Consider the following 13686-nt stretch of genomic DNA (forward strand, 5'->3'; position numbering starts at 1 on the left):
ATAGCCACCCTCTGAAATGCAAGAGCATGCAGGCCACTCGCAGAGACCTGGGTAAGGACTTTCACAAAGGGGCTGGTGAAGGAAAAAGCAAAACGTAAAGGCGGTGACTGGATTCTGCAAAGGGAAAAGTGAAAGGTAAGACTATCGGGGCTACAAGAGAGAAGCAGGGAAGGAGGATAAAAGAAGTGGGAAAACAGGCATGTAATAAACACGTGAAAGGAGACAGGAAGCATATAGCACAACCCAGAGGAGAAAGGAAAGTAAAGGGTTAAAGGACAGTATAAATGGAGACAAAGGAGAGCAAAACTGTTCAGCAGTTCAGCTGCTACCTCAGGATGATGAGAAGATGTTTTGCTTTGTTGGGACTGGTAGTTAACAGCATGGACCAAATTTACTTCTAGTGAGAAATGCCAGGAGACATGACACAAGGGCTGGATTTGGCTGGGATTCTGCGCTTGCCGAGAAGGCAGATCATGCCAAACACAGAGGTTTCCCACCAAGGCAAGACCTTGCACCTCGGCCCGTGGCAGCCACGGGTCCCTTAATCCACACAGCAAGGGCAGGACACCGGGTCAGAAGTATGTGTGTGGTGAGACACACGCCATGTACGGCTGGGTTGACGGGTATCAGCTTTCTTAAGCTGGACATCTGTTTGTTAGCTCCCACAGGGCTTTAATGATGTGATAAAGACCTTGTAGTAATCAAATAGTGCTAGGAGCTACAAATGCACCAGGAGACTATAGGTCAGACAGGAAGGGGAGAATGAGGGAAGCACATAACAAAAATCAATAAAGATAAGATAATCTTAATGGAGAAGCCTGTATATGGAAAGTAATGCAAATGGTTTTTCATTTCCACTCCTACCTTACAAGAAGTCTCTAAAAAGGCAAATCCATACAATTAAACTGGGATTCCTGATTTTTCTCATTGATAAGTCAACAACTTTTCAAAGACTCATTTAAATTACAAATATTTCTGTCCCACCAGAACAGCCGTAGAACATCTCTCAATGTTTCTTGGTTCCTGGTACTATGTGGAACATGATTTAGACAGTCTACATTTGCAGTTAAAGCATGCTATGAATAGCAATAATCTTTTGAAAGATGCCTCTAATGCAAAGAAACCCACTGAATAACAGTTTCAAACAACTATATAAATAAACAATGAAGTCAGAGATATCGCTCTGAGTAGTAATAAGTTTTCCTTCCAATTTCTTTTTAAAGGATTTCAAGTCCTCATCAAGCTCTATGAGACTGAAGGTAAATATATACTTAAATGGTTGGCTAAATTGGCATTTAAGTCACTATGAAAATAATTTTAAAATTCTATGCTCTTAAAAGATTATTTTTTTAAAATCAGTAAAGCACAATATACTCAAACTAGCTTCCAGATTTTATTTCTAGTTAAGAATACACTTGAAAGGAGATATACAATGTGTAAGACAAAACATAAGAAACTTTTACAGCAATAGACTAGTGAAAATGAATACACATTTTTGTTCATTAAGAGTTTTCGTTAAGCTGCAACAAAAATGCATAAAAGTAGTAGGGGAAAAAATTAATATAGATGAAGATTTGTCAATAAACCTCCCATCCTAATAAAAAAAAAAAAAAGAAAAGAAAAGAGAGCATTTAGAGGAAATCTGATTCAACCCAAAAGTACAGAAAAAACCCAAGGTGAAAGCTAAGGTGCAGCACAAGATCTGCAGAAAGCAGCAGGAAGGCTTGTTCACCTACATTTGATCCTGACCAATACAGAAGGATCAGGTGCAAAGACAGAATGTAACTTGGGTGAAGGTGATCATGAAATGGTCCCGTGTCAGAACTTTACAGAAGGAAGTAAGAACATCAAAGTGGAAACAATGGTCTAGGAAGAAAAAAATTCCATAAAACCAGAATACTGATAGCTAAATTCCTAGAGCAGGTCATGGGGGAGCAAGTGTATGGTAAAAAGAGTTGAAGAGAGCTTGCAGTTACTTAAAGAAACAATACTAACCACACATACAATATATACTAGCACAGAGCTAGAAGGTGTAGTAAAGGCTCAGCTAATGAAAGAGCTTTTCATTGAAATACAAGAAGGAAATGCACAGAAAGCAGAAACTAGGGGGTTTACAAAAGGAAAGTATAAAAAAATAAATTGAGTAACAAATGACAGAATTAGAAAATCAAAGGTATAAAATGAGACAGATCTACCAAGAAATGTCAAGAGGTACAAAAATATTCCACAAGTACTTTAGCAGTAAAGCAAAGAAAATAAAAAGCATTGATCTACTGTTCAACAGAAGGAAATCTATTGACAGACAATTCAAGAAGGCCAGAAGCAGTTGATTTATTTTTTATCAGTGTTCATTAGAAAGATCAGTGGCAGACACATGGCTAAGTAGTAGAATGACAGGAGTAAAACCTCAGCCTGAAAAAACCAAAAGAATGATTGAGAAAAGATTACATAAATTAGCTATTTCCAGATTGGCTGGGTTTGTAGAATTTCATGCAGGAAACTTGAGTAGCTTGAAGAAACTAAAAGGTGGTCAGCAGCCACCTCTGACAGCTCCTGGGGCCTAAGGAAGGCAGCTGAAGACAGAAATAAGGGAAAAGGAGGAGCTGAAAAATGTCAGCTTAAGTTGTCTGCCCAGAAAAAAGTCCATTTGTAAGCACCTGGAAAAGAACAGGGAGATGAATCACGTGACATGTATTAATCAAGAACAAATCATGCCACACATCTCATTTCTTTCCGTGACCGGGCAGCAACATTGATCAATTAGGGAAGAAACAGTAGATTTTCAACCCTTTGCTTCAGTAAAACTTTGGCACTGTCTCATAAGATATTCTTTCCTGCAAAGGGCAGATTAAATTCTTTTAAAACAGGCGCAAAGTCAGCTAGAAAACTGTATTTTGAAAGCCATTACCAGTGAAGCTTAGTCAAACTGGCAGTCATACCAGAGGTCTGTCCTGAGCAGCATTCTCAAGAATATATCACATCTGATAATATTAAATATTAACACAGGATGAAGTAGAACATACATTGATTGGTTCTGCAGGAGAATTCAGGACTGGAGAGACTGCATGTACATTTGGGGAATAAGTTTAGAGTTTGATACAGTTTTGACATTGGTCTGAAAAAATTGTGATGCTGTTATGCAACACAGGTAGTGCTGACTACTTTTCTGAAGCGGCAGAATCAGCTGTATAAAGACAGGGTAGGGAACAAGTGTCTTAGCACAGTTCCATAGAAAAAAGAAATAAGGTTTATAATAGTATTAAACAGAACTGAATAAGCAATGCCATACTTGTGTGAAAGCAACCAATACTGTACTGAGACGTAGTAACAGATTAGATACATAATGCAGTTCTGCTTCAGTCAGCCTTGGTAAGATCTAAGCTAAAGCAGTGTGTCTCACCTGCCCACCTCACAAGCATCTAAACCAACTGGACAGAATTTAGAGGAGAGCAACAAGACTAATCAGAAAGCACAACATAAATAATCGAAGTTGTTCAGCTAAGGAAAAATCAAGTCTTAGCAAAAGTGTGGTAAGAGTCTTTGGATTTAAAAGGCCTTTGAAAAGAAGAAAGAAGTGACCTAGTCCATCGTGCAGAGACCAGGAAGAGATTAAATTGCTGTAAGAGAAGTTCAGGTTAGGCATCGGTGAAGCTTTTCTAACAGTGTGGCCAGTGAATACTGTCACAGATTGCCAGGGAGGTGTGGTTCCTCCATCTTTGGAGGCTTGGGAGGATACCTAAGGTATCTGTCAGAAGTGACACAGTGATCATGAATTGTGCATGTGGCTCAGAGGTGGACTAGAGGCTTTCCTGAAATACCTTTTAGCCTCACCATGTGGCACCATGCCATTTTTGAGGACACCCTTAGGTGTCTAAAATTAATTCAACCACAAGGTGGTGCCTGAACAAGCCCCAGAGCAGCAAACCTGGTCTACAAGACAGAAAGGCAGTCATTCCTACTGACGAACAATGTCGTTGCCATCCAAAAGACATGCCCAGCAGAGAGTCCCCTCAAAGTTACAGCCTTTCAAAGCCAATGCAGTGAACTCTGGCTGCACCAGCGACGAGCTGCAATGCAACAGGGCTTGGACTGAGTTTGCTACAGAAAGGCCAGTCATGCTTCAAAGGCGGAGAAATGTAACGTCAGTTAGTTTATAAGAGATACAGTGATCCAGGAACAACTTCCCGTCAGAAAAAAAAGGATTCTGTAAAGGGTCGTACCTTAGGATAACAGTCACAACTTGACTGAAGTCCAAGAAATGTTTTGTAAGTCTACAATTTCAGCTCTCCCATTAAGGGATGCTTAGAAAGGACTTAGAACTAACTCACCCTGTAAAAAAGCAGAGTGAGAAGATGTTTGATTACCTTCTTAACAGATTATGCTATCTGTGAAGAATTAATGTGACTTAAGTACACACATGTTGCACAGAGGTGTATGACTACAGCTACTTGATAACCACATTTTTCAGAACTTCTGAATAAGGGAAAAGTTATCATGTGAGCAGCCCAATATGCAAGCCAATTAGAGCAGTTTACAAATTATTACCCATCTCCTGGCCACAGCAGTATCAAGCATACCTGCTCTTAGCCCTCCTTCAGCGTGAGATAAAGCAATACAGCAGCATTATTTTGAAGCTTTAGCTACTTCATGCCCTTTTCCAACTAGTGCACATGACATGCTGATGCCCCCGTAGGGGAGAAGGTGCATATGGGTCTGGAGGGTAGAGAAAGGAAGGCTGCAGGTGTTAGTAGGGGGAAGCAGAAAATTATTATAAGAAAGTATAATAAAATGGCTTTCAGCGTTAACATTGACAAACTCCATATCTGAACATTTATGCATTCACATTCGTATCATTCAAACAAATGCTTCATGAAGCCAATGACAAAACTCCCTAGTTAAACTGGGTGAACCAGGTAAAGTAACAACTTTAGACTCTATTCCTTTGAAGATTCCAATATTTATGCATGAGAGCAATACCATAGATTTAAATAGGACTATTCATGTGTATAATTATATGCACACATTTAATCACTAGAGAAATAGGCCTTAGATTTCAAACTATAGGGCAAGGGCTGCCTTTATTTCTGTGCTTCTTACATCACTGAGCAAGCCATATGCCAAAAAAGAAATAATATAATGAATGACAAGGTCTGCATTTGTCAAGTCACTTGAATCTGCTAAATAAAATCCAAGAACACCTCTTATAAAAATACATTTTTCTATTCCCCTTGTTAAATAGCTGTAAAGGGATGATTCTTCTGAGCCTTTACATATGAATGAATGCTTTAGATCTACAGCAGTTTGGATCTATAGAACGAAACGATGGAGGGGACCTAACTTACTACTCTCAAATGTTAACGTAGGAGATGTGTATTGCAAAGAACTAAGATGAAATAAAACAAAAGCCAATGAATCATGTTTTTCCCATGACCTCAGTGTAGCTCATCTCTGAACAGAGAACAAGTTTTGGTATTTACTGGAGTTAAGCATGGCATGTGAGGTTACCAGGGTGATCGGCTAAACCTGTGCACTACTGTTGATCCCTTTATTTCCGACTGGGGCACTGAAAAGAATTGCAAGTGACATCTGTTTTCCTCTGACTGCCAGCGAATCCAGAAGAAACAGAGGACAAAAGCCACACAAGTCGAAAGGTGGCAGCAGCAACAGCCACATCACTAAGAGATCTGTTTGTTTTACATCCTCAGTATTTACTGCTCATTGGTGATTTAGGGCCTAATCCAAATCCCACTGAAATTACTGGTAAATCCCTAACTGACTCAATGGGTTTTGAATCAGGCCCATAGCATCTGATGATTCTCTTAAGTGTATTTCAGGAAGCAGAGCATCTTTAGCTCTTACCTATTCCAAATGACTTCTGATGATTGTCATTTATGAAAGACATGCTTGAATATCCTTGTACACATCTCCTGAAAGGCTATCAATGCCCTAACTGGTTCACATGGGAGGAAATAAAACATACAAAAAAGCATTCCCACAATAGTGGTGAAAGTATAACCAGTCAGTAAGATACAGCTGACAATTAGAAAAGGTCCCCACAGCCCTCCCACACAATACCTCCTGCTTCTGCTTTTATGATTCTTTCTCAAATCTGTATGTCCGTTTCCAAACTGTTGCCTTTTTTTGTAATACATCATCTATCTGAGCTACTTCGGACCAAAGGCACAGATAAGAGCTCCAAAGATGAGGAGCCTTTGTATAGATGATTTTTCCCAATATGAATCAGTATTTCCAGTGCTACAGGATAACCATATAGCAGAGAGAAAGCTGAGCATACAGTATAGCTGTGGGAGTGCATTTCCAGGTGGAAAGTAGTCTTGGATAGAGTATCCTGAAGTCAGTACCATTGGTCCTATTTCCATCTGCAGAGAGAGAATGTGACTATGCAGACTGCAGCAATCTCTGCTAGGATGCTGCAGGTAAGACAACATACTTAGTGAATGCAGCTTACTGCAAAACATCAGAGAAGCAGCTGGCCAAAGATCCTGTCATTAAAAGGTCCTTTGAAAACTATTTTTCTCAAAACTTGAAGGAAAATGTAACCAATATTGTAGGAATTTCTGTGCTCTGTTAGCCTATGCTGGATCTCTGGAGTAGCCCTATGTAGAACATGCTGATACACTGATCAATGCTTGTCATCAGAAAACAACCCAAGTCATGACCTCTAACCAGCCCCCCAGGCTGCATGGTCCACAAGAAACCTTGGCACACACTCTCTGCCACAGGGACTTCTCATGGTTGGGATGTATACATAACAGTCTTTGCCCTTATTATCTTCTTAAGTCAAGGCAGAATCCCAGGACAAAGTGAAAATGTGAAGTTTATAAAACAGTAGTATCATATTCAGTTATAAAGAATGTTGACATGGAATCTTCCTGAATACCTGGTGGCATAATTTTGCTTTGATCATCAACTATTTCTACTATTGCCTTGGGGAAGCATAAATGAATTGTCATTGACACTGTTACAGCCTAAATATACAGGCACAAAATCCGTTTCCCTATGCCAAACAGCAGCATTAATAAACATGATTTTAGGTAGTTTGAATTACTTCCCATCTGTAAGCTAAGGGAACAGAATCATCAGTTCAATCATTGAGCAACCTTAGCAAAACAACTTACTCTTAAGAGTTTCTGATGCCCACAGTAGATTTCCTCAAGCAAGATACAAAAAAACACCCTACAAGAAACAGGGCTGTTGCCAACACTCTATAAGAGGTAGATTTTCCTTGCACAACGTAGCAGGCCATCCTCTTTCAGTCATTAAAGGATCTCAGCAGAACTTTACATTAAGCCCTTAGATACTCATTACATTAACAGGCTTAAAAGTCTGATTTGAATTAGTCCCAAAAATACAAAGGTTTTTCATGCCAGCAGGCAGCTGAGCAGAAGTGGACACTCTTCCAAGTGAAAAGAACTTGGACAAGAATCCCCTAATCTACCAATACAAATAAAACATATACATGTTGAAATTTTTTTGCAAATCCAAAGCAGTCATGAAGGTTTTTTTCATTTGTTCTTGTTTTTTGTTGGTTTTTTTTTTTAACTTTCACAATTACTATGCTGATAAAAGCAAACATTTCAACAATCAAATTTGGTTTTTTAACCTAATTTAGGGGATAGGTCAGAAAATTTGGGAAACTGCATGTAAGAAAGAAAATCCAAAGAACAGCAATTAAATGCAAAATATAAGGGAGTTAGTGGTACTAAAATTGTAAGGAATAAAAAACTTAGATGCTGTTTTCTATGCTTTTAAGCTTGTACTTGAACAAACTGAACACTAGCAGAGCACACAAAAACTGATCTGCTGCTTATTTGTGACACTCGAGGAAGTAACCGATGACATACTAACTACATCAAACATTTTCAGTTTGTAATCAGTGTAGACTGGTCTGGACATGCCACCACCCTCTTACAGAAGACAGGACAGAGTGATGAAATACAGGTTAATTTCCAACCAAAGTCTTTTAAAAATGAGAAAGAGAAAGATATGAGGGGAAAAAAATACTCTTGATCACATCAGAAGGCAATTACTTCCCAAATCCAGTCTATAATATTTTCCTTGCTCACCTTTGTATGAATCCCTTTCTTCCTTGTACTTTTCTATATCATCTCTGTCCTACCTCCAATAAGCCTCCCACAGACCTTACACAATAGTGTCCCATAGGAGAAGGAGAGCTTTTAACAATGAAAGAAAGGCATATAATTAGCTTTAGGGATTTCTATTGAACTCACACACAGCCCACCCTCTCTGTTTACAAGTATTTGAAAGGAGGTTGTAGCATGGTGGGGGTCTGTCTCTTCCCCCAAGTAACAAGTGATAGGACAAGAGGAAATGGCCTCAAGTTGCACCGGGGGAGGTTTAGGTTGGATATTAGCAAAACCTTCTTCACCAAAAGGGTTGTCAAGCATTGGAATAGGCTGCCGAGGTGTTGTAGTCGCAATCCAACTCAGTCAGCCTCACACAGGGTACCAGTTGTTGCAGCACAAACTAGTAGGCTGCAACAAGGCTTTTACCATTGGTCAGATTCTACTAGTCCATGCTGTTTCTCCTTCCTCCAGAGGCCAGACCACACTACTCCTCCATCCTACCGCCTCTGCCACAATCCTCAGTGCTATTAAACTACTTAGCAGGACATCATCCATGTCAATCAACCCACTTGCCCACTGGCAAGGCCACAGCTGCATATTATCAATGATAATCAACCCACTGCCTTCATTCCTCTACACCGAGGGAAGTAGTGGAGTCACCATCCTTGGAGGTATTTAAAAGACATGTAGATGTGGTACTTAGGGACATGGTTTAGTGGTTTGGCACTGCTGGGTTACCACTTGGACTTGATGAGCTAAAGGTCTTTTCTAACCTAAACAATTCTGTGATTCTATGTTACAAGGACTGAGCTCTGTCCAACCCAGACCACCATATCTGCAGGGAGACCTCACTACGCTCCTCTAGAAGACAAAAACTGTGGAAATAGAAATGCAATCATCACTACCATGCTGGACACATTTCAGTGACCTCTTTGCTATCTCCTCAAAATGTATTTAGCAGCTGAGAGAACCAGCCTGTGCTCCCCAGCACTCTCCACGAGACAGCACTGGAGCAAAATGCCTGCTCACATCTCCTAACTGGAGAAGTCCAAAACTGCCAATGATTGACCTCACAGCAAGTCTGTAGGTGACTTAGCAACACTTTGCAATTAACAAAGGACAAATTACTCAGAAAGAGCACTTGTTTCTGCTCTTCATCTATGTTTACCAAACAATGCAAGTATCAAAAGGACCTGTAGCCAGTCTAGATAATCTAAAATTGTATTACCAAAGCATTTTCAAACCACCCATGCTCACAAAAGATAACCATACAGTTTCTTAAGAAACATCTGTGAGCAGCAAAAGTGGGAAGCAGGGCAAGGTATGAATGGAGGAACACACAGTCACAGGGCTGTTCGCAAAATTAAGGAACATCCACAGAAACAGGAATTAATCACATTTTAAAAATCTTCTGAGTTTCATAAAACTACAGCACCTGTAATCTAAATACCCATATATTTAACTAACGAAACTAAGCAAAATAGACTAGTAGAAAGGATCAGTAGTTAAGACAGCTCAGTTTTATTCTTTTTTTTCTGACTACATGACCTTGTGCAAATCACATAATCACACCATGTTTCATTTTCCTCTTTTTAGAGAGAGGAATAGTAATAATTTCTACCTTTGTAAAACACTTTGAATACTGTCAGTAAATGGACTACTATCAAAATATTCAGAGTAATGATGACTGTTTTAAAATCTATATTCTTTAAATGTAATACAATGTGAAGACTAAGCTGTATTTTAAAAAACATTCTAAAATTGCTTTTCTTTAGTAATCTACATGTATTAATAGCATAAACAGGAAAATGTGTCCCTTTAAATTCTCAAATACAATCTGTGTAGCAAATTTATTTTAGAAAGTTAAATTGAAATTGCATTATTAACACTTCTACAATGTTTATTTGACAAACTGTAAATGTCCATCCTTTTAACACAAAATGATTCAGCCATTACCAAAAATGATACTTCACTGTGAATGTCAAAGGGAAAAAGAATATTGAAACAGACTATGACCAGTGCACAAAAACCCTGAGAACATGGCTAATGATGTCTTATTTTCCTGTCATTTTTCTACTTCCCCACTACAATGAAACAGCTGCTATAACTACACTGCATGCACTGAATAAAATGCCAGAAAATGCTAACTCTGCTGTGAGCATTCCCAATATTCTGACAGAGGTATGACTACAGTTGTCATAAGGTATCTCAAGCCAGCATTGTCACGGGTTTCTCTGCTGCTGCATTTTTGTTAACCTATAAAAGAATGAAGCATTTTTTTCATTGTTTCTCATGAGAATTCCTGGTTTCTCGGTATCCATGGTTTTAATAGTATGTTTACCTGAAATCATTTACTTCTTGAGAAACAAACTATAACGATAAAGATGAAAAAGTATGGTAAATATTAGGCAGCAAGGTTACTGGTTTTTAAGACCTGCCTCTGACCCATGCTATAGGTACACAACTATTCAAAAGGCAAACTAAAGGGAAGTTAAATGTTAATGAGCTTCTGTAGGTTTTATTTAATTTGTTTCCAGATACCTTTATAACTTCTGCACACATCTCCCACCTCCCAGGAGGCATGCCTCTAGACAGGCAGGATGGGCTCTCTTGCACTTTGATTACAGCCAGATGCCAGAACTGCCCTCTGAGGACTAGGTGGTGAAATTTTAGACGAAGTGGTTTCATGCCAAACATAAGGGTGCCAAAACCTGGATGGAGTGTGAATTAGTGGGTGAAATTGTGAACCTATTAAAATCAATGGTAAAACTCTTGACTTCAGGGTAGTCAAAACACCACCCAAGTGAGGCAAGAGCACCTGTCTCCTGGGTGACAGCAGTTTATGTATTGTGTGACCCCAGCTAGCCATTCCACCTCTGAGTATTTCAGCTTCTCCATCTGTAAAATGAGGATGACAGTAACTACTCACATTTCTGACAAGTGATGAGAACGAGCAACTAAAAACACTGCTGAATGCTGCAACTGAAATCCTGGAAGTGTAGTGTCTACAAATTCATTCTAAGCTTTTTATAATGGTTTTTAACACAGAAAGGAAAAGTCATCAAAGTGAGGCAGGGCTAGAGGGCATTGAAGGTTGCCTCCTGAATTCCCTGGGGAGGTCAGCAACAAGGTAAACCCTCTGGCAAGCGGGGAAGAGAGGTTAATTTAAACTCATTTTGTGTCTCTTCTGGTGATCCCACATTCCTTATTCTCCAAGTTCAGGACAGTGCATTGTGTGAATGTACATGAAATGAAGAAACATTGAAGGAGACCGGCACATCTGCCTCAGATTCCAGCTGCCCTATCTAGTCCTCACTCTTCTTTCTGTCACCCTTTTCAGAAACGAATTTTTGCTAAAAATGAAACTGAGAAGGTATAATCTATCAATACCCCATCAACACCTTCTGTTATCCTACTTCACAGGAGATTTTTAATGATCTGTATTGGTTTCCCATCTTCACAGAATATATTTCTTTAAAAAGGTAAATTATTGTTTCTATATTATGTGAAAGTAAATAGAGGAAAGAAATCCCACACTGATGACTAGACCAGAACACATTTTTAAAAGAGCATAAACATCTTCTTTCAGCCAAGCATTTCTTTTCTTGAACAACTTTAAGTCTTCTGTCATAAACATAAAAACCATTCAAGCACTTCTGTTTAATTTACCTATTTTTGCGTCAGTGGAAAAGACAAGCATTCTGCTCTTGGCAAGTATCCACAAAACAACCTTCTTATCTTCCTTAAAACTTCTATTTCCCATGATGTCTACAAAAAGCTTGTCAAAGTGGAGGGTGCTGATGTGCTGACTGCTACCTATGCTGCCTCATCCAAGCCTCTCAGACTGTGCAGTTTATCTATTGGGTGGTTTTCAAAATTGGGTTGTGGTCTTGTTAGGGTAGCACCCTTCTTCCTAGTGCTTCCAACACAAGATACAGCTCCTGTGACTTGTTAGCATTGCCACAGCTCTGCTAACCACAATGAACCTTCATGACTGGACAGATCTAACCAAAACAGAAGGGACCTGGTCACGAGGGATAACACGCATCTTCTGAGGACAACCCACTAACATCATTACCTCCTCCTGCTGTGAGGGGACATCATCACCCAATTTAGTAAAGAGCAAAGTCCAACAGCATACATTCAGGGGGAAATACTGTCTGTGAAGGGCAAGGACTTTTCTTTTTCTTTTACAGTAAAATCCAATTGTAGTCTTACATACTTAACTAGTGTGAAATGAAGCTCAAAGCTGTTGTATTAGTTAATCAGTTAATTCAGAGGTCTTCACATACCTTAGCGGCAGTAAATGTATTGATAAAAAACATACAAAGGTATTTGGAATCAAATTATTAGTTCTGAACAACATGGATTAATATGCACTTTTTTTCACATTAATTCCATAATGCAATGGGAATAATCAGTAAATAAAATACAAACATTGAGTTAATGTGCATCTGTGTGAACAGTAGGTATTCCCCCAGAGAACAGTAAAAGAGTAACAGTATTAATTCCTGTCAACCTGAACAAAATATAATCAGCACTGGAAAATAGTAGATATTTCATATTTGTAAATTTGTTCTTTCCCTCCTCCTAACTTCCTACAGAGCTTGTAGTTGCCTAACTTGCTATCATTTAAATCAAGCCTGTTCACATTTGATCTTACTGTTCTGAATTTCAGCTCATCCTCCCTGATAACTAGTGAGGGACAGACGTTTCTAAAGCTGCTTCTGTTGCTAAATGAATCTTTCTTGCAACTTGAGAAAAAAAATTGCTCCACCAATGCACACAGAAAACTGCAATAATTAACCCAAGACTGATGGAAAGGTGAAATTACTCTACCTGCATTTTCCCTAGCTAACCACATCTCTTTACATCCCAATTCACCATAGTATGTTTCTGAAAGAGATGACCTCTTTTTAGCTCTCTCAGTATGCAGCCCAAGCTGTGTAAATTCTGTGATGTCTGGCTTTTAGGGATATCACAGAACCAGCCCTGTCCTTGTGAAATGGAAAGGGACCTATTGTATGTATTTTGTAATTTATCCCCTTTCTCCTATTTCTCTTTAATGTTGGCTTTAATTTTCACATCATCGCTAAAAATATTGCTTTGTCCAGCTGAATTTCTGTCCCTGCCATCTGTCAACTACTCACCTCCTTTTTAGACATAATCCAAAAATCTTCTCTGGCTTAATTGACTCTTTAGTGACTCTTTGTGGGCTGTATTCTTTCTAATAAGGACTGTTGCAGTATGTTAAGGAAATCACAGTGTGAAAATGTTTGCTGTTCCAGAGAAGTTTAATTACTGTAATCCAAAACAGCTTGCCTGGAAATACTGAATGTACATAGAGTATTCCCAGCTAACTTATGTTACAAAAAATATAATTTGTGCAGTGATGTAGGAATCTTCAGCTTCTCCATGACAGTTGGTCTAGGAGACTGTCTGGGGGAACGGAAGATGCATCCTCCCCTGAGGAATTTCTGGTACAGTGAAGTCCAATATTATTGCAGATTCTCCTGTGTCTGTACTACCACAAGGTCACACAGAGCTTTCCAGGCAGCAATCCAGGTTCTCCACCCCA

General features: G+C 39.1%; 1 protein-coding gene across 8 annotated transcripts in view; it reads right to left on the reverse strand.

Annotated features, from left to right (window-relative positions):
- The window catches only part of RAPGEF4 (Rap guanine nucleotide exchange factor 4), a 157277-nt gene that overhangs the window by 56762 nt on the left and 86829 nt on the right, over positions 1-13686 (reverse strand). The gene's annotated exons all lie outside the window — the stretch shown is intronic.

The sequence above is a fragment of the Falco cherrug genome, chromosome 8 (assembly GCF_023634085.1).
Source record: "Falco cherrug isolate bFalChe1 chromosome 8, bFalChe1.pri, whole genome shotgun sequence".
Classification (NCBI taxonomy): Eukaryota; Metazoa; Chordata; class Aves; order Falconiformes; family Falconidae; genus Falco; species Falco cherrug.